Source organism: Erithacus rubecula, assembly GCF_903797595.1.
Source record: "Erithacus rubecula genome assembly, chromosome: 6".
NCBI classification, from domain to species: Eukaryota; Metazoa; Chordata; class Aves; order Passeriformes; family Muscicapidae; genus Erithacus; species Erithacus rubecula.
In genome coordinates, this window is record NC_136688.1 from 26,816,377 (window position 1) to 26,838,838 (window position 22,462).

The following is a 22,462-nucleotide window of genomic DNA, read 5'->3' on the forward strand; positions in this document are numbered from 1 at the left end:
TTTGCTGGACTTGCTCCAGAATCTGTCACTCTTGTACTGAGGAGCACAGAACTGGACACAGCACTCCAGATGTGGCCTCACAAGGGCTGAGCAGAGGGGCAGGATCACCTCCCTTGACCTGCTGCTTTGCTAACGCAGCTCAGGATCCCATTGTCCTTCTTGGCCACAAGGGCACTGCTGGCTCAGGGACACCTTGTCCACCAGGATCCCCTGATCCTTCTCCAGAGGGCTGCCTGCTGCAAACACAAATGAGCCTGCCCATGGTCAAAGCAGAGCTTTTTTTACCCTATGTTAACGTGCTGCATTTGCAACCCATTAATTAATATAATTGTATGCAAAAGTCCACATCTGATTTGCACAGTCCTCTCCTAAGAAACAAACCAAAAAAATCTACACCATTTTTTTCCTCACTGTCAGCCCAGCCTACTCCAGATACAAGGAGGAAGTCATCCCTACAACACTGCAAAAACTGAAAACAGAGTTTGCCCTCTAAACCTTTCCCTAAGTACATGTTTGTTATGTATCAGCCAGAAGTGAATCTAGCTTAGTTTTAAAAAGAAATTTCAGCTACACTTAGCTGGGAAGGCTGAAAACAAAAATTTTATGTAGTTGTTTTGGTTTTTTTTAAATTAGGTCTCCAACTTAATTAAGACAGCCCCCAGCTAAGAACTCACCAATTACTATTTGAAGAGTGCTGTCAGCCCCTCCCTCCTCTGGGCAGTTTGCTGTATTATCAGGGCTAACTCTTCCCAGCCTGCAGCCACCCACCAGCAATCTAAATCCAAGTGCATGTCTTCAAAAAAATAAATGGACTATAAATTTCAACTTCCATGTTCAAAGATGCTGTTCTCTCACAGATGTTTTTCTGACAATAGCCATGCTTGCAGCAATCTGGACTCCTCAGCAGCGAAAGTGATAAAAATTGAAAACCATTTGTGCTAGCCATTCTCTCACTCTGCCACACACAAGGAGAAAATCAGCAGTCTTCAACTCCTTGTTTATGGATAAGATGGCCTATTAAGCCTTTGAAAAATATTACCAAAAATATGCTAAAAAGAGAGGGTACATTCTCCCATCACTGATTTTTTCCTTTTTATGTTTTATTCTTTATTATAGAACAATTCTGCTCTTCCCCTAAGAAACATGAGCACACTGGATTAGACAGGCAGCTGCTGACAAAATGCACTGAATCACAGTAAGAGTTCTCACTCTTATCTGATCAGGACCCTCTCTCCCAAACCAGAAGCTGCAAAGAGATAAGGATCCCATATGTCACAAGAGGATGAGTGAACTTTAAAGTGGAATAACCAATTAAAAACATGCTCTGAAAATGAAGAAAATATTTTTTCCAGTTTACCTGTTCAGAGTTCCTCATACAGAACTGCAATTAGAAAATTTCAAAGAAAACCACCCTTACATTTTAAGTCATAAATACTGACAGCATTTAATCTCAGTGTATGTGTAAATTCAATGAAAGTATCTGAGCAGTAAATTAAGAGATTCCCCTTAGTGCTCTCAAACATCTTGATTGCTGTCAGAAAATACCATTGGAAAAAAGATTGCTGTAAGAAACATCTTACAGACAAAAAATCCCCCATGTTATGTAGAAATTAATGCACCTAGGAGTCCTTATAGACTCAGGCAAGGAAAAAGGAGAAGGAGGTAGAAGGAGGAAGAAGAAATGAAAAAACGAGAAAGAAAGAGAAAGAAAGAAAGAAAGAAAGAAAGAAAGAAAGAAAGAAAGAAAGAAAGAAAGAAAGAAAGAAAGAAAATGGAAAGAAAAATGAGTAAGAAAGAATGAAAGAAATTAAAAGAAAGAGAACGAAGTAATGAAGGAATGAGAAAGAAAAGAGAGAAAGAACGAAAGAATGAGAAATGATGAGAAAGAAAGGAAGAAAGAATGAAAGAGAAGGAAAAAGAAAGAACAAGAAAGAAAGAGCGAGAGAGAAAAAGGAAAGAAAGAGAAAGAAACAAAGAAAGAGAGAAAGAAAGAGGGAGCCCATGGACAATTTTATATTTCTTTCATACTGACTATAAAATCTGCTCTTGTCTAAGTGACTGTCACTAATTTCCAGACCCATTTTGGGATTGGAAAGATTGTGCTTCACTTATTTCTTCTCTGGCATACCTTACATAGGAACTATGTTAATCTGTTCAAAATCTGTCTGTGAATTAGGCCTGAAGTCTAATCTTTATTGATATAAATTAAAAATGCACAGACATTGTTACATTTTACAATCACAACATTTCCTTTCCTTAGAGTGAATTTAATTTACAGTTGAGCTAGATTTTGATACCAACACCTTCAGTCCTTGCATACATTACCTTCCTCCTATCATAAAACTGCATTGCAGCATTTCAGGAAACGCTGCCCCAGAGGGTGATCATCTAGTGAGTGCTCCTTCATATCACCTGTACATTTTCTCTCTGATTCAGAATGCAACATTTTGAGCATCATTTTCAATTTTCAATCATTTCATGTTAGAGTCTAATAAATGTAGACATATTCAAAAAGAGTATTTTTTTTGTAGTTTAGTGTAGTGAAGAGACAGCTAACTGGAACCATTGTAATTCATCTCAGAAAAGAATGCAGCAAGCACTCTCTCATCAGATTATGTGTGGTGGAGTTACACAGTTGCAACTTCATTCCCTCTGAATACCTGCATAAAACAATACAGCAGTGCAATACATAGAAGAGTTTGAAAGAGTATCCCAAGGAGTTTACAATCTGCATGAGTTCATTAAGAGACAGCAAATCAGTTCACAGGAATGTAAATATTTTGTTAGAGAGAATTCTGAGAAAATTTGTAGTTCATATATGTAGGGAATAGAGGTGCTTCACACTCTCCCAAATCAAGTACCACTAAAATACCCAAATGACAGATAATGCATTTACCCTGAGCTACATGTATCTGATGTACCTATCAGAGAGACAGGAAAATCAGAAAAAAAAAAGAGAAACACTGTTGAGATATATCCTGTTTTACTGTTGCAGTGCATTTCTAGTTCATCATAAAAAGTGGCAAGTGTAAAGATTCATGATTAAATATTCCTTCTTCAGGAGGGAAGGAAGGAAGGAGGGAAGGAAGGAGGGAAGGAAGGAGGGAAGGAAGGAAGGAAGGAAGGAAGGAAGGAAGGAAGGAAGGAAGGAAGGAAGGAAGGAAGGAAGGAAGGAAGGAAGGAAGGAAGGAAGGAAGGAAGGAAAGGAAGGAAGGAAGGAAGAGGAAGGAAGGAAGGAAGGAGGACGGAAGGAGGAAGGAAGGAAGGAAGGAAGGAAGGAAGGAAGGAAGGAAGGAAGGAAGGAAGGAAGGAAGGAAGGAAGGAAGGAAGGAAGGAAGGAAGGAAGGAAGGAAGGAAGGAAGGAAGGAAGGAAGGAAGGAAGGAAGGAAGGAAGGAAGGAAGGAGGAAGGAAGGAAGGAAGGAAGGAAGGAAGGAAGGAAGGAAGGAAGGAAGGAGAAGGCAGGAAGGAAGGAAGGAAGGAAGGAAGGAAGGAAGGTAAGGAAGGAAGGAAGGAAGGAAGGAAGGAAGGAAGGAAGGAAGGAAGGAAGGAAGGAAGGAAGGAAGGAAGGAAGGAAGGAAGGAAGGAAGGAAGGAAGGAAGGAAGGCAGGAAGGAGGAAGGTAGGAAGGAAGGAAGGAAGGAAGGAAGGCAGGAAGGAAGGAAGGAAGGAAGGAGGAAGGAAGGAAGGAAGGAAGAAGGAAGGAAGGAAGGAAGGAAGGAAGGAAGGAAGGAAGGAAGGAAGGAAGGAAGGAAGGAAGGAAGGAAGGAAGGAAGGAAGGAAGGAAGGAAGGAAGGAAGGAGGAAGGAAGGAAGGAAGGAAGGAAGGAAGGAAGGAAGGAAGGAAGGAAGGAAGGAAGGAAGGAAGGAAGGAAGGAAGGAAGGAACTTCAAAACACTATTTCCTGAAATTATCACCTGGATCTTGCAAATTAATTCAAGATCGTATTTCCACTCCTATTCTGCATCTTAATAAATAAATTGCAAACTTAATATACAAAATTTGCAGTTGCAAAAATTTCTTGCACATACAAGATAAAATTGGAAAGATTTTTTTAACATAGGAGAAAACTGAATCACAGAAAACAGAATCAGCTAAATGAATTCCCATGGAGATATGCATCAGGATTGCTCAGCTGAAATATAATTTTGGGTGACAATAAGTGAAAATTACCTTTATGCTATGTAATTAATATATTTCAAGGGCAGCTTATAACTGACACGTAGTGTTAATATCAAATCATGAGAGATTTAGTGCTTTAGCACAGAATCATAGAGTAAATTACAATTTCATGTCATTAATACCTAGTTAATTTTCTTCTAATCAGTGAAATGCAACTAGACTATATGACTTTCCACCTGCATGAGAAATCATATAACCACATGCCTTGCTGAACTCATTATTACCTAATAAGAAAAATCTCTACCTGATCTGCTAGAATATTTAGATCAAATAGGTCATTATTGAGGTGACAGAAGGGAAGAGACAGAAGGGAAAAAAAAAAAAATCACACTGAACTCAATTAATCTCCATTAATATTAAGGTGATATTTCACATCCATTACCTAAATCTCTCTAAAATTGCACTAGGAAGAAACTTTTCTTCATGTTCTTTTTCTGGTTAATCATCACTTCATTAAACCAGGACTTGGTCATGCTATGCAAGTTGTATATACAGAAAGGCAACATACAGCCTATGGTTAAGCTGATCCTGTTGAACAAGGTGAATAGACCACCCAGAGGATCCCCAGGCCCTACCTGGGGGGTGCAACTTGTCCAAGCACTGCACAACTCACCTCTACTCCTCCTTCAGAAGTAAACCCACATAATTAGTGAAATAACTTTCCAAAGAGGAATGGATACAACACCCATCTGAATGGACCACAGCCAGGAAGACTGGAGCTGAGATCAAAACTCCACCATCTTCACCAGCTCCTTTCTGGGAAAGACTGGATCTACACATGGCACATCACCACCATGCCCAGTGGGTCAAGACTCTGCAAGGATGTCCTCCCTGAGCCTGATGAGGAGGACATGAGGGCTCCACACAGGGGCCATACCCCAGTGAGCAGTGACAGAGTGAAGGTCTGGCCCCACCCTGGGTACCGCAGCGCTGTTCCCCTGCGTGGAGGGGCAGAGAAGGAAGTGGGCTTCAAATCAGGGCAGCATAGCTCCCAAAGCACCTAAAATTCCCTCAATCATTTGGTTTGGACATCAAATTGTAACTGGAGTCACTCTGGAAATAGTTTCCTAGTAGATCATCCCAGACCTTCTGCCCCCCCTTGCAAGTGCTGAGCACTGCAGTACTATCAACAATACTCAGTCTGTTGCCTTTTTTAAGGAACAAAATATAAACACTTCCAGCAGCTGCACTTAATGCTCAAATTTTTGTCAAACAAATTCCTCTTTGCTTGTGGGAAAGCAGTTTTGTTCACACTGGGAGAATTCAAGTGCTCTAAAAGATCCCATTCCTCCTCTTTCTGAGGTACAAGCTCACAGTGTTGAAGCCCAGGAACTCAACTGTTGTTTTTTTTTCACTCTACAGCTGGCAGAATGAGGGATGGGCACACATCTAGGCCACAGAACAAGCCAAGACTCTTTTGCCTTACTCTGACAGAGCAGGAAGAAAGGACCCAGTTCCAGGATGTTCCTTTTTTCCTCTTTTTAGGGAAACTGCGATCCTGATAAAGGCTGGGATTTCCCATTTCTACTACTCTCACAGACATTTCCTGAAGGTGTAGTATAGCCCTTTCATAACTAAGTGCTTCTCCTGTGGAAAACTTGCTCAAAACATCCTACAGCTGTGTCTACATTTCCAACCAGTACTGGGGTAGGGAGCAAGCTCTGGGCTCCTGATGTGCTATTCTGCTCGCAGGTTCTCTTTTGTAGAGCTCCAAACCTAAGCAGACACACATTTGGGAACACAGCTCTCCACCATCAACACTTGCTCTCAAGAGTAAGCATGGATCATCTTACACAGGGTTGGGCTTCCTACTTCTTATCCATGTCTGCATCAGTCTCCCAATAGGTTCTGCAACACCATACAGCTTCCCAACATGTCCCAAGTCCTACCATGCATAACCTCATCCTTTTGTTGGGCTGCAGGACAATCTCACACTTTTGTTTTTTAAACACTGTGCTTGGAAAAAAAAAAAAACATCCACAACAATCACTGTGTCCTCAGCTGAGGGCCAGAGGTCTGAGACCCCTCTGGCTAAGAATATGCAGTATGAACACAGCCATCTTTTAGACCAAACTAGCTCCCAGACATGAGCCAATCCAAGTTGCTTGGCTTCCTGCAGATAGACACAAGTTTAAACTCAGCCTCTGACTAATCTAATGTGTAGGTGTCTGTAGGTACCTCTCACCAATCACTTGCTCTTCCCAGTCATGTATGTTGGTTAATATAAAAAGTAAATATTAATGGTTTAGTGATCTAAGAAGAATATAGCTAACCAGGAATCACCAAGGACTCAAACCACCTCCAAAACAGTGCTCTCCATGGTCTTGAGCAATTTTCTCTCCATCTGCAGCATTTGTGGTAGTGCTCACACTGTTCATTGTCTAACAGAAACATTCAGGATGGACAGTTCAGTTGTTCCATTTGTGTGAGCCACTGGTGATTTGCCTCAGACACCCAGCAGGTGATCAGACTGCTTCTTGATAAGCCACTTCCATGGCTTATAGAGAAGCCCCCCATTCCCCAGCTTGCCACACACTCCATTTTGATTTTATATATTTCTAAATCTGCAGATATTCTTAGCTATTCTAGAATTCTGAAAATACTGTCTGGATGTTACACCCAGGAAACATAGGGGTGGAAGTCAAAATAAAGTAATTTTTGGCATCTAACTTTGACTAGGTCCTGACTTGCCAAAATAATGAGATGGAAAAATGGAATGGAGGTGGATGGTAGTGAATATTGATATATAAATTGCTGGTTAACTAGGCAATATTTTTCCCTCTATGAAATCAATTGTTAAAATAGGCACTTGCATATTAAATTTTCTTTCAGTGGACCAGAAAGTTACAACAGGAAGAAACTGCCTCCAATACATCCATCCCTCTTCCAAAGAATTCAGAAAAAAAAAAAAAATGCAGTGTTCACTGGTAATCAATCTCCCTTCCAATAAAATATTACTGCTGTGAGCACAAGGCCTCTTGGAAAGGCTCTGAGCCAACATGCTGTTACCAAGGATAGCTGCAAAGAATGTGATAGCAAGTGTATGTGAATATTTAACTAAAACAAGTGTCAGTGCTATATAAATCTAGAAATGCAAAGAGATAGCTATAGCTCAACTTTGAGCCTCATGTGAATTGGTGATCCCAAACTACAGCAGTAATTATTCAGCACTATCAGCCTGAAACAAGCAGCAGTTACAAAGCTGAAGCTGTATTTTGTTGTTCTGCAACAATGCCAACTTATTGGCCAGAATCATTCCCTGTGGAAAATGGGTAACTGTACTGATAATACAGAGCTTGAGGGCAGACTTCTAATCCATTCTCCAATATAAATCTTCCACTGGATCAGTTAAGGTGTGCTAAGAGCATCCTGTTCTTTGAAGCTGGTCCATCAAATACACCATCTCTGAAAGTGCCTTGTCGTTATGTGCCATAGAAAATACTGATTGCAGCTACAGTAAGCTACTTCTGGGGCATGGGCTGCACTTTGTATTTTACATTGCATCCAGTAAGGTGAAAATAACAAAAGAAAATTGATTCAAATATAAAACTGAATGAGAAGATGCACAAAGTAATGGATGCTCTAATACAGACTGACAAGAAAATATTAAAATTTTAAAAAAATGTAAACAAACAAAACATAGGGCTCAGTGCTTGTTAAATTCCAAATTCAGATTTACTCCACCTAAACTCCCTGTTCCCGACAGAGTTTGCTGAAATGAAGTTCCCTTCAAGCAATCTTATGCAAGTTGATAGAACAAATCAGCCCCGCATTGATCAGCGACTGTGCAATCTCATTTAAAATGCCCCAAAGTGCTGAGAGTTCCTGCCGGTTGTTCATTGTCAAGGGAATGGAAAATTGCAAGTACCCTGCAATCAAATAAAATGGGAAATTTGCTACCCAAAAGCACAGGTGTCCTTGAAGATGTGGCACCATGAAATACCCTTGATGCAAATAAACACAACTGGTTGCATCCCACCTCCTTCAAGGACATGATGCAATAAACTATGATTTCACTGCCCTGCTGTTTATCACAACAGCACACAGCCTTTTCAGATGCAAATTACACACAAATCACTTCAGTAATTGCAATGTAAAAGCACTTAAGCCACTCCTGAATTAGCTAGCTCAAGTCCACACACCAGACATCCACACAGTTCAGCAAAGCCTACAAATCCCAGTGCTGTGGTTCATTTAACCTGAACTTCACAATGCTATAACTGGACTGCTACAAATACCAATATAGGCTACATACATTATAAATACTAATATATTTGACTATTGCTACTGTTATACTATAATATTCCTATATAATCATAATATAATATAATAATATACTATAAGACAGTTGGTTTAATTGAGCTAATACATGTCTCTGCCAGATTGCTCTTACACTGATGAACACAAATCTAAACCTAGTTGCTCGGCTGTGACGCAGGCAAAAAGTATTTTCTTTTACAAAATGATAAATTAAATCACAGTGAAATTAAGTGACTTCCCACATTCACACAACAGATGACAGAGCCATAAACTGGACATCTAAACCCTGACTGGGTTGCATCCCCATAGCATAGTAGGTCTGTAATGTGAGGATCTTGAACTATCCCATGAACCTTCCACTGCTGATGCCAGGTCCTACAAGCACAATGAAAAACATGAAATATTGTTCTTTACCATTGGCATAATGTTTGTAATGTGTAATTGAAGATTCCTGTAGAAGTGCAGCATTAATTCCTCCTCACTGCCTCATGGTGCCCACCACACCAGGCAAAGGGCAGTACCAGTGCTGCTGAGTCCAGGAACACACAGCTGTTTCCAGCACAACAGTGAAGAGCCCCTGGGATGTCAGAATGTTAGAACCTTATTGCTCACTGAAATTTCAATCTTCTTTTTCCTTCTCTCTGCATTCTTTGCCACCCGCTGCAGAGATGTTAAAAAATAGTATGAGATCTGATGCAACATAAGTGGGTAGCAGCAGTCTCTCTTGACTCCACAATCTTTCTAGAGCTTGACAACCAACAAGAAAAACACAAATTAGCTCCTCTTTCTTGCTCCTCTTCATAGACAGAGCACAACAACTGAAACTAGCTCATTCCTAAGTTGCCACTATATGCAACTGTGGATACACTTATATCATCCTTTATAAACTTTAAAAGCCACTATATTATTGTGGGAAAGTTGCAACCAAACCATCTAGAACCCTCTATGATACATCTATTATTACTTTTTCAAAGATGTAAAGATACACAAAAATTTTCGAAGTCTTCTAGCTACCTCTAAAACCCCATAAATCTACCACCACCAAAATGCAAGCATTGCTCTCACAGTCACCAAAGTTAAAAGATGGAGGCAGAAATTGCAGGGAAAAAATAGATTTAGAGATGTAGAAACATAATAATAAAGTTCAGAACACGAAAATGTGCAACTATAAGTAAATGCTCAAAGATGCAAAGAGGAAATTTTGTAGCCTGGGGAAATCAGATGTGTAACTCCATAGGAGCAAAGTGACTGACCAGATGCTTCTGAAAAAAACCACCATCACCCCTAGAGACACACAGAAGTTTCTGAAATACTCTTGGCCAGCACAGCTCTGATCAGCTTGTCTCATGCAGACCAAGCTGCAAGTGAACAGGGTTAAATGTTCTATTATACCTCCAGTAACACCACAGGGCCATCATGCTGCTTGATACTTCACAAGGCAGAGAGCTATCTTACACCACATTTGGGACAGCAGCTAAAAATCTGATGAGAAGAAACACCCTTCCAAATCATCAACATCATTTTCTTATTCTACCCAGGTTTTCTTTGTAATTACAATGCCATGGTGTGAGTTGACATAGATAATAATGCAGCCATGAAGATGCTGAGAAGAGTCCCAGGAGGAAACAGGAACACTTCAGTTCTGACAATTAAGCGCAGTATTTGTTACCTGAAACAGCCCAGGGCTGCTCGGTGAAGTGGACCTGTTTGTTCCTACAATCTCCCCTCTAGAGAGCCAAGATGTGCTTCCAGAAACTGGAGCTCTGGGTAACAAGCACAAACAACACAATAACCCATCATAAGGGCAAAACTGTACTCTTGTAATATTGGGCATGGGAGGAGCAGTTCATCCTTCTGCTGCCACTGTACAAATAGAGTGTTTGATTTAGATATCAAAGGTACACTCAGCCAAAGCCCTTGTGTTAATTATCCCTCGTTCTCGAAAAGTTGAAGACTCATATTCTTACTGAAGAAAGAAAAAAATCATCACCCCACAACACCCTTGTAGTTCTGTTAGGAAGCCTGAGCCACAGCACTGCAAGATCCTGAAGTTCCACCACAGATTAACACAGCATCCCAACGTACCATGTTAAAATGACACGCTGCAGCTATTTTCTCTTCCTGCTACTCCACATATATTAGCTTCTTCTCTTTCCCTGCCATCTGTTTGCTGCAGTCTGCTGGGACAGGACTGCTCTCTCCTTTTCTCCCCTTTTTGCCTGTTCAAACGGACAACAAGCCTAGCATTTCCTGTCCATGCATTCAGCTTTCCTCAGCTGCCTCAGAAGGATTAACAAAACAGAGTTACAGGCACAAACGAGAAGTGCTCTGCTCACCTCTGCCATATCAGTGTGCTCATCAGAATTACATGCTAGACATTGAAACACCTTGTAAGTGGTGAGCAAAGAGGTAACTGCTGCTTTAAGAGGACACACGTTTTCCTCTTATCCCCAGGAATCATTGATTACAGCAGGTGTCTGTACTACCTGCATCACAGGTAGTCAGAGAGAAACTAAGGTAAGCAACATTGACAATTACTCTATGCAGCAACCTACTGCAACTTTTCTTAGAAGGGAAGGGAAGCAAAGAAAAAAAAAAAACAGAAAAATCAGGTGAACAGCAATCTTCTATTACTATAAACCTCAGTATAAGATGTATAGCAAATCACTGTTTTTCTCTCTAATACAGTTCAGAATGGAAAAAAAGATAGGCTATTAATCCATCACACTTGTAGCCAGTTAGGAATAAAATTGGAATGTTTGTCATCAATTGTCCTATTAGCCAGGTCATTAGAAAAAGGAACAGCTCGTCTAAAAATAAATTCAATATTGGCTCAGTCTAAACAGTTTCTTCAGCATTTCACACACACATTCAAGCAATGAACACTATTATTCTGTGCTTGTAACAATATGCCCCCAAGTCAATAACAGCACTTCAACATCTGACCTTTTTTTAAAGCAGATTTACAAGGAAGTATAGTGAAAATGTTCCAAATCAGCTGGTGAGAAAGTATTATAGATCATAACCTCGCAGTAAGCAATTCCTAGTTCTTCTGATCTGCAAGATTAGAATAAATCTGGCATCCAAAAAAAAAAAAAAAAACCAAAAAAAAAACCTGATAATATCAAAGATACTTCTACTCAAAAATAAAAAATAAATCCCACACTAACAGCTCACAAAGCATTTCCTCCAGAAGGAAGAAACACATAGGAAAAGTAGCTTTCTTTGGGGTGGGAAACCACCAGTATCTGCTGCAACATGCCAACACAAAGGTGAGTTTTACAGCATGACTTTATTGGTCAAAAACAGATTTTCCTGCTTTCCAATCCCTACACACCAGCAGTCAGCAAATAAAATTCAATCAAGAGCAAATTACGCATATCTTTAATTTCAGAGAAGCATCATGCAGCACGCAGGCTACAGCTGGGATGCAGCTCTGCCAAGTCCCTCACAGGTCAGCCAAGGAAGCCCCGACTCACCCAGGCCGTCCCAGCGAGGGCAGCGCCGGTGCCGAGCTCAGAGCCACAGGCGCATCAGCTCCTGCTCGGGCAGCCCTGGATGCTGGGATGTGTCTGCAGCGTGCAAGCGCCAGCGTGCCGTGACTTATACAGAAATCAGCACCTTCCTCAGGAAAAAAAACACTTGAAGCTTCTTACTGGCCCCGCAACGCACTCCTATACTGATGCCATCACTTCTAGTGACTAAGAAGATGCTTTCAGTGTCAGAGCAGATTAACATTCTGGAAGGAGAGTGCCTGGCAGCTTTACTCTCACACACCAATCTGTCTTCATGCAAACGCACTTTGTCGGCGGATGGGAGTGTATCATTGCAATACGCTACCGAAGCGAAACAGTTTCCAAGTTTTCCCACAGGGCACCAGCTCCCCCTTCAAGCTGTACCCCAGCGCTCGCTCCCTCTCGTCCTTCCCCGAAAAGACCTGCAGTTTCTGGGCACCACAACTTGTCCTGTGTCCCCACCAAGCGCTGCCCTCACACCTGCCGGGACATCGCGTCCCCTGAGCCGCGCCCCGCGGGGCGTGGGATCCCCGCACCGCCCGGACAGCGCCCGGCACCTCCCGAGCCCTGCGCCGGGACCCGGGGCCGGACCCTTTTCCCTGGCACCCCGCGGGAGGGCGAACCGCAGCCGCGGGGCTCTCGGGGTCCGCACGGCCCGGGCAGGGCACGGCCTCTCCCCGGCTGGGCACCACACACACACACACACGTAACACACGCACAGAACACACGCCTCACACCTGCTACCGACGGGCAGCGAAATCCCACCCCGCGGCTCGGCGCTGCGCTCTCCGCGGCGGGACCAGCGCCGGGATGCCGCTGCCAGGGCACAGCCGAATGACGACCGGTCGCCACGCAGATGTGGATAAGCATGAAAAAGACAGCGAGGAGAGCAGCCCTCTCCCATTACCTTAGCAATCGCGCCGCCGCCGTCCCCTGCCGCCCCTTCGCCTCTCCTCAGAGCCGGGGAAGCGCCCGCAGCATGGCGTGAGCCTGCGGGCGGAGCCGGCGGTCAGCCCGGGGCTCCTCTGTGCGCCTCTTCCAAAAACCTCCCGCTCTCCCCAGCGCCCCGCAGGCTGCGGCGGGGACGGCGGCCGGGGCGGATCTGCCGCGAGCACACCGCGCCCCGCCCGGCCCGGCCCCTCGCTGCCGCCCCCCGACCCTCCGCCGAGCCCGCTCCGGGCGTGCGGGGGCGGGCACGGCCCCAGCCCCGGCCCCGGCTCCCGCCCCGGCCCCGCCGCCGCAGCGCCCGCTGCGGGCGGCCCGAGCGCACCGCCCCGCCCGGCCCCGGCCCCGGCGCCGCTGCCACCCGGTGCCGAGCCGGCCGCCCTTTGGCGGTAACGCGGGGGAACTTCAGCCCCCGGGTCCCGCCACCCCGGCCGCTGCTCGGGCACTCGGCACAGCCGAGAAAGGCATGGAGCCGAAGGCAAGCCTTGTATCTCTCGTGCAATCTTGCTTATGTGTGGAGTCGCATAATTAAAGTGTTTGGCGAAAGTCCTCCATCTGAAGCTGGGAAAGTCTCATCTCTTGGCCACCTTGCCCCAACACCCAGGATTCCCTAACTAACACCTGGGCTCTGCACAGCATCATCCATCTTAACAAGCACCACAGCTCCAACAAAACGGCTTGGAGACCCATCTCTCTCACACAGACCTGTCCCGGGGGCAAAGACATTGCTGTTGACTAGGATGAGTTTCCATATATTAAGTGCATGGGCAAAGTAGCTTACATACTTCTTTGGGATATTGCCCACCGATTTCTCTGTTGGATGAGATTTCTATTTCTTTTTCTCCAGAAGGAAAGTTAAGCCCACCTTGCTCCAAACTGGCCCTCGGTCTGAGAGCGCAGTGCTGGGATGCACTAGGGCAGATCATTGACAGGAGGCAGCCACGCCTATCTTCGTGCCCAAGTTTGTGAATTTCCAAGGTTTGGTTGCCACACATCAGACTCATTGTTATTGAAACTCTTCACAGTCAGGCTGTCAACTGCACACAGGAAAGGCTCCTTCACCCACTGCGTAGCCTGCCTTAAAATCCCTGTGTAGTGTCTCTGTTCCCTCCATTTCCTAACATCCTGGATCTTACCAAAACCAGGTTTATATTTCATAAACCTGCTGACTGACACCAGAAGCTGTCATGTGCAGGGATGTCCTGTTATATTATGGCTGTAGTCTGCCCAGCACAATTTCTGGTGGTGTCTGCTACCCTAAACTTCCACAGTAATTCATATATTAAATTAATAATAAAAAAAATTAGTTCTGGTTCAACTGTGCATCACTTCCATTTTTACTGTATCCATAGGTCTATCTTTACTGTTACTGGTTACTCCTTCCTTAATCTTGCAAATGTCAGTTTCTAGTTTACAGAGTTTGTACATGCTTCTTCAAAAAAGTCCTTCATCAACACAGACTACACATTTATTTCCCTGGCAAAATTCTACGGTTATCCCTCACATGAGCTCATTGGCCCTCACTAGAATTTACAGGGTGTTGTTCAATTGATTTGGTTCAGATTTCAGCTGTGAGCATTTAAAAACTTCTGTGGCAGGTTAAAACGTTTTGATCTTGGTGGACCTTCCTCGATTGCTTTGTTCAAAGAGAATGCACCTCTCAAATATCACAGCACATTTTTGGGATACTTTTTTGAAATAAAATTAATCTAAAAAATATTTCCCTTTATAGTAAGTTTGAATTTAAACCGATTTTCATTCTCTTTGGATTAACCCAAGATGTCATATATTATTTGCCACACAAAGTTGTCTGGGAAAGGGAGGAAAGAGGCAATTGCAACCTATTAAATAAAGATTTCCTTTCTTTAGAGATTTTCTCAGCAAAGCATTTTAAATCGCTAGTTGCATTGGGTTATGCTGGGGTACGACTACATGTAATATCAACAGTAAAATATTTCAGTGTCTTATATCAGGTCTGCTCAGGAAAAACTGTTTCAAGACTACACAGTCCTTGCTCCCACAGCTCCCTCAAAGGAGTGTCCATGCAGTAGACAACAAATCTAAGTGTTTGAATATATCAGATTAACTCAGACTGAAATGCAAATTCTACAGAAATGCTGTTTTCAAAGTACAAGATAGGTAGAAAATATTTCACAATTCAAAGAAATTACCAATATATTTTCTGGAAGTATATACAGCCTGAGTATTTCCATAATGTATTTCCAGCACATGATGTTGAGAAAGGAAGCTGAATGGAAACATTAAAGCAAAAGTGACCTCCATGTTTATTTTAAACATGCTCAGCAGAAGAAATTGTAACCAAAAAGTACAAATAAAAGGAAAGGCAAATGATAAATAAATACCATTTAAATGGTATTTCAGGTTTGGATAATATTCCATGCCCTCTTTCTCCATTACATATTATAATTAAATGAATCTTTGCTTAGTGGCTTCTCTCAAATAACAATGATTCTTTAGTCCCTTGAAGTAATAAATGATATGAAGAAAAATGGCATAGCAACATTTTTTACTTTCATGCATTAACTACTAAAATAAATTATACATAATTAAAACCCAATAAAACCAAGCCAGCTTTGCATTTGCATTGATCTTCATGGTGAAAACAATGTAGTCAGAGTTGGTTCATCACAGCAATCGTTCCTTAGTTTAGCCTCTTTCCCAGCGGGGGAGTCCAGCAGTTTGATGAGTGTGATTAGAGATGCAGAAGCAGTTCCGTTTAGATCAGTGGGGCATCTCAAGTTGATGTAGAACTACACACTTACAGCAATGTTTGCAGAAAAAGACCCTGCATCTAAAACATCGCTATGCTCAGTAAGCACTGGAGAAGAATGCATGGGGAGGGAGGGCAGAATTTTGTTGTTCCCTTTCCTCTTTCCTCTGTATTATGAGATCTAAAAGCTAGAAGAGACCACCATGGTCCATACCAGGTATGGAACATCACCTGTCCTTTATGATACATTATTAAAACTGAAGAACCTGAGCTAGATTTTCATTTTCACTAACATTTCCTATTGGAAATATTTGGCCAGCTTTTCTGTATTCTAGAGACTGATTTCAATGACAAAAACAGACATTTTATAAAATTATCATATCTTCTATCGAAGACTGCAGCAGTAGAAAACTTCCCCCATGCCTAATAATGCTCTCCCAAAGCTGTAATGCTCTCCTCATTTCTGTAAAGAACTCCTTTTATCAGCTTCACAATGTACAGCTTTGAACCCCTGCACATCGTGGCTGACACTAGAGTTACACATGCTCACAGGGCTTCTGCTGACTCTTACTCACAGCTCAACAGTGGGAGTCTCCAGGGTATTCCAACGGCTTCTTTACATGGCAAAGAGTCACAGCCCAGCATGTTCCCCTGTGATCATGTGAAAAAAAGGCGTAGCTATCACTAACTTTCTGCCAGTAGCATCCTCCTCTCCTGGTACTTGAAAAGCTCAGAAAAGCAGAAGCTGCTGCAGCTGCAGTGGTTACAGCCCTCTGAGGTAGGGCCAGTGTTTTCCTTTCAGTTTGCAAACCAACAGCACTGTTGATCGAATGAGTAAGTGTTACCCCGTAGCATTTACTTCATAAATATTCAATAGCTGTTAATTACAAGAAAAAATGGAGCTGCTGGCTGGAGGTGAGTGCTGAGATGTCACAAAAGCAATGTTTTTTCTCATGAAGGCAATAAAGAGGAGTAAGTGTCTCTGGCAGAGGGCATGTAAAAAGCAAGAAGGTTTTCAGAGTTGTTCAAGGCAGGTTCTATTTTTCATAAAATGTTTAATTTAACAGTGACCTAGTTTTACAACAGCTTTCAGTGTCTTGGCTTTTCTTATCTCCTGTGTCTTAGCCTACATCATTAGAAGAGCAGAGCAATAGGCTTTACAGATTTTGTTAAAGCAAACTAAATAAGGCCTTGCCGGGTGGATTAATTCTTCTCTCCTATTTTGTTTTAGGCAGTTGTTATGTTACAGTTGTTATGTTACTTTCAGTATTCAACATTACAGTTGTTATGTTACTTTCTTTGTAGTTTTAAAGAGGTTTTAGCACATCTTTTATGGCACCTATTATAGATTTTTTTAAAATGTCAGCTCAAAGCCCTGAGTTTATTTCATGGTACATTTTTTGAGTATCAGACTGCAGAGGCACTCTTGAATTCCTCAGCCTTTTTACAGAATGATCCTTTGTTTTGTACAATTAACTGCATGAAATTGGTGGCTAGCTTGACTAGCAAATTTGGACATTTACAGGCAGTACAGACTCATGTCAGCTTTCAGCAGAAATAAGTTGGGGGGTGCCATTAATTTTTCTTACCTAACTTAACCTACCAGAATATAAAAGATATTGTGCTTCCTGTCATTGCGACCAATAAACAGGAGGTCAAGTGATGCTTGCTCCCTTTTTCACTGTGCTCTACATTCAGTGCTCTCAGATACTGTTTCAATGCATCCCTCTGTGATTCCTAGATTGTCTTTATGCAGGTGTGCTTTAAAAACCCCTAAATCTCTATTGTGCATGCTGTGTTCCATATGGATTCAGCAGAAAAAGGGAGCAACTAGAAAAATTATATTTCAGCCATGCAGCACCAATGTCTCTTCCTTTCACCTCCATCTCAGAGGAAATTTTATCCTTTGAGAGTCAAGGGTGAGGAGCCTGGCAGTGGCTGAGTTCCTCCTGCATACCCTTTAAAGAAGGAAACACAGCACAGGAGATGATGCCATATCTGCCAGGTTTATACAAGTGTGAGTGCTTTCTCTACAGGGAGAATTTTCCTTTGGGGATCTCAGCCCACAGAGGTTTCCATTGATCCACGTTAACATGCTTCACAGAAATTGAACATGTCAGACTGAAAAATGCAAGTAATGTGCACTGGCAGTTGCAGAGCCCTGACTTAAACAGTGTCAAGCCCAATGTATCCTTCTACACCCACAAGGATCATGCAAGCGAAAAGAACAAAGACAACTTAATAGGAACCATTCAGAGGCAGCTTGTACTGACCTTGTGGAGCTTCACTTAATTCCTCCCTTTGTGCAAAGGGATTCCAGCTGCCTTTGCAAACATGAAATTTGTGCCAGCTCTAATGCTTTTTAAATTTTGTGTGACTTAGAACAAACTTCTTGATGACTTGTTATCACTGGGAGGAAAAGCCATGGTGGTGAATTTCAGGCATGGAAGAACGTTCATCCCACATCTAGGAAAATCACATAACCAAAAGTACTGAGATTTTTTTTTTTTTTTTTAAGCTGCATTAGTAGCAGTTCTTCTGTTCATTTTTATCAATAAATAACACTGTGGGGAAGTAAAATTCACAGTCTTTGTAAATCCACCTAGGAAAGTCTGGAAGACCCTGTTTGCTGAAAGTATTGAAAAGAGATTTATGTAAGTAGCTTTGCTTCTCTTTGTCTTACCTGGAAGCCCAAAATGGACAAAGAGCAATACAACTAATCCAAAGAGGAGGGACTCCATTCCCTCAATATCTAGGTTCTTTCTCAAACATAGCAGAGGCATCCTTTTCTCTTCTGCCTTGGCAATCTCCTATCTGAACAAGTCAGAGCACTGGCTGAGTGAGGAAATTAGCATGGTCTCATCCTTTCCTGTGTTAAAGAGAGGACTGTAGAAGGGATTTTAAATTCTTTAATAACATATACAAATTTCTAATGTCTCTCCATATCTTCTCTTAGTTTTTCACGAGATCAGTTTTTTATATCTATCAATGTTTGTTCTTTTCTGTCCTTTAGTCAAGAGCAGCCTTCTGCGTGCACTCCATCTGAACTTGTAAAGTTTTCCTGAAGATGGTAGAGCCTCAACTTCTGCCATGTTAGGGTTGTCAAATATTATGAAAACTCATGGCACTAAATGGAAGAAATGTGTGAATTCCCATAGAAATAAAGTTTGTCTTTACCTGCTGGTCTGGAAAAGCTGCAGAAGGAGTACTTTGAGTACACCATAACATTCTTGATTTTTTTCTTCTGTGGTATTGCAGAAGTTTCCTTTGGACCTTTTTTTTTTTCCTGTTTGAAATATGTTTCATGATGATTAATTACATAAGCTGTGATGGGAACTGCTGCACAGTGGGAATGAGGAACCTCAAGTGTGGAGGAAGGCATGAAATATGTTTTTTAAAAAACCTTAAATCCAGAAAGATGAAGTATGTGCCTTTCATATCCCTGATCATATTGTTTGTATGCTATATCCCTCTCTCACCAGTATTTATCTGTGTCTTATTAAACTATTCATTTTTCACAGCAGAAACTATATCATCTTGTGGTTTTGAAAAAGCATTTACCATATGAAAAAACCTGCAAACATCATCATGAGCCATGTTTCTTTTCTGTAGCCACCAACACAGTCGAAGTATTGAAATGCATCTCTGTGTTTCTGTATCTATCTATCTATCTATGTTCACTTTATGTACACAGACATTTATATATATAAAATCTTTTCTCTAATAGTTACAAAAAATGTACAGGGTGTTGATGATTTATCTAAATCAGATGGTATCACTTCTCCCTCTTTGGCTAATTTATGTAGCTAAACATCACACTGCATGTTCTGTTTTTGGCAGGGAAATTTAACATTTGACATGCTTTTGGTGAATATTCAGTTACTTCATTTTGTTTATTTTAATATTTTCTTATTAAGATCAGTTAAACCTGAGCAGTCAAATATTTCTACATTTTGCTTAAGTAAAGTCCTTAAATTCACCTTCAAATTCAAGTGACATTTCTTTATTATTTTTTAAAAAATTTTCAATTATTGTCCCACCTTGTCTACTACTGAGAAAGGAAGAGATCTGACTGAGTTGGGGTCAGATGCACAGCACTCACTAAAATGAGTGGGCAGCAGAAGGGCTCAAAAACCAGATATTAGCCTAGGAAAGCTGTTTTTTCCTAGGCTTGCAGTAGGGACTGTGGGAAAGGACACTTGGAGATTCAAAGCTGGAGCATAACCTCAGATGCTCACAGCTATGACAAGAAGAATCTTTCTTCTACTCTGCTGGGCACAAGAGGACCATAAGAGGGTCTCACTGGAGTGCTGTCATGCTTTCCTAGGTCTATGAATCTCCCTTCCCTACAAAGCCAGGAATCCAGATACCAGTTTTGCAGATCTCAGCAGTGTGAAATATGAGATGGATCCCAGGGCTCAGTTCTAGCCTCATCTTCCCCCTCTCCAGCCAGAACAACTCCACCAGCAGCTCTCTGCTTAAAATGCAGTCCTTATTTCAATGCTCAGCCTGTTAAGCCATGACAGTAAAGAGACTGATACAGCCCAATTAAATTAAAACACATTTCAAACTGGTCTGCTCTGTTAAACTAGAATGTGAGAACAAAACACCTGCACAATGCATAATTCAAAATCAGGCATAGGGTTTATTAAAAAAACCCTATGAGATTAGCTATTTTTCCTTAATTATCCAAGAAACAGCTTTAAATCTGCATTGCCATTAACAACTCCTCAAAGCTGTAAAAAATGTGTACATCATGTCAGGATCTAAAAGTGCTTTACAAATGATAATGAAACAGTGAATCTTCAAATCTTCTTTCAAGTAAGTACCTGTGGCAGGCATGGTTGAGAATCTTCCATCTTCAACTGCTTAGCCCACAATGTTTCACTATATGGATGAGAAAAAGTCTGGATTCTTATTTTCTTTTTTCTTTTATTTTTAATATTTCAGCAAAATCAGTCTAACCAGTTTCAAGGATATTTTATTTAAAAAGGCTTTTGCCCATGTTAAATATATTTTTATAACTGAATATGTCCATGTTTTGAGATTATTGTTAAAAATGTATCAGGGAGATGGGCCTTGGTGACAAGGATATGCCATTCTGTGAAAATCTGCCTAAATTTTGACAAGTTACAAATTCTGAAATTTTCAACTTGTTCCTGCTTGCATTCTTAGAGACTGAAGGCTAAATTCCTCAAAAGCTGATTGCAGTGATGCACATGCAGAATAATACAGTTAATTTTAACTCAATGTGTAAATTATTCAGTAGAAGGTGGGGGTCTGCTTCTTACAAGTTTGTAGCCTAGGAGGGGACTAAAAATCACTGAGTCTGTCTTACTGATCAGGGCAGGCTCAACAATACCTAAATTTAAAAGTTCTTACAGACATTCAGTGCTGGAGATGCCATATTTATTCTACTATCTATTGAAATATTATTTGCATAAGATTTTATCCTAATATTGAAGATGGACCCCATGTTAAAACAGGAGTCCTTTATTTCTTGTCCTCCATTATAAATGTAGAAAGCAGATTACCACTGATCTCTTCAGAGCAGAATTTCACATTTTTAAGTGTTTTACCCATTTTTCTGGATCGGATCAGACACTATAACTTTTCTTTCCTTACAGATTGTTTTTTCAATGCCTCACCATTCTGACTGCCCTCTTCTGGACCACATCCAGCTGCTTCACATTTCTGTTGTGTCCACAAGTGTGTACAAGTGTACACACCACTTTTGCTGATGCCTCACCAGTGCTGAGCAGAGCAGTCTGCACCTGCAGAGACAGCCCAGGGCAGCACCCTCGTGATTTGCACTAGCCCAGCATTATTTAATTTTGATCAATTTATGTTCTAGGAAGCCTGCTAAATGTTTTCCCACAGAATTGCTTAGAGAAGAGCTCCTTGATATCCTGTGTTTCTGCAGTTTCTTGTTCCTGTTTAAATGTACCTCTTCTTCATCCTGAATCCTACGCACACTTTTCAGATCATACCTGCAATTTATCAAGATCACTGTATTTTAATCATCTTCTCTACAATACTTGCAGTCTCTTGCTGCTTGAAATTAACTACAAATTGAATAATGATTCTTTTTGTGTCATCATCCAACTCATTAATGAGTACTATGAGACCTATAGCAATCCTCTGTGGAGCTTTCTGGATCTCATCCTTACATTTTGACAATGAAGTATCTGTAATTGCTGTTTGAGCATGGTCTGCTAATTCAACTCAGCACATATTTTCAGTACAAATATTTACAAGTTCACAATTTGCCTTCTGCAAAACAGTTGTTTAAAACTCAGTCTTCTTACTTTTTAAAGTATTTTTTCACAGGAAATTCTTTTATTAAAATATTAACACAACTTCAGCTTTGAAGCACATTGAGCAGAGGTAACAAGATTTCATATTTCATTTAAATACATAATTGTGGAAAGTACTCTGAGGTGCACTTCTATTAGCAATCACAGAATACTAATAACTCTGTATCTAACAATATTAACTCAGTATCTAACACTGTTAGATACTGCCTGTCTCTGTCTGTCATTGCTCTCCCTCGCAAAAGCCTTTTCCAGATTTAGCTCAGCAGCTGATAGCAATATCATATGGGAAAGTGTAAGTATTGAAAGATGGAAAAAGAAAGTCCTTAGTACTCCATTAAGCCATCTCACTTTGAGTAAAATATTTGTATTTGCAGTGACTTAGAGATCTTATGCTAAGTTTTGCTCCTTTAAATCACATGTCCAAAAGAATAATACTCTTCATGACATAGAACATATTTAGAAAAGACTCACAGATCAGTTCATATGGTTGTGAGCTACAATTTACCTTCACAAGCT

The 22,462-nt window shown here is 41.3% G+C and overlaps 1 protein-coding gene across 2 annotated transcripts in view; it reads right to left on the reverse strand.

The window, feature by feature from the left end:
• RGS6 (regulator of G protein signaling 6) overlaps positions 1-13,141 on the reverse strand; it is a 261,346-nt gene extending 248,205 nt beyond the window's left edge. The window contains exon 1 of one of the 2 annotated variants that reach the window (XM_079309854.1): positions 12,861-13,141. The gene's annotated coding sequence lies outside the window, so the exon portion shown is untranslated. The remainder of the gene's footprint in view (positions 1-12,860) is intronic. The other variant, XM_079309855.1, reaches the window with a different exon arrangement.
• Between the last annotated feature and the right edge of the window lie 9,321 nt (positions 13,142-22,462).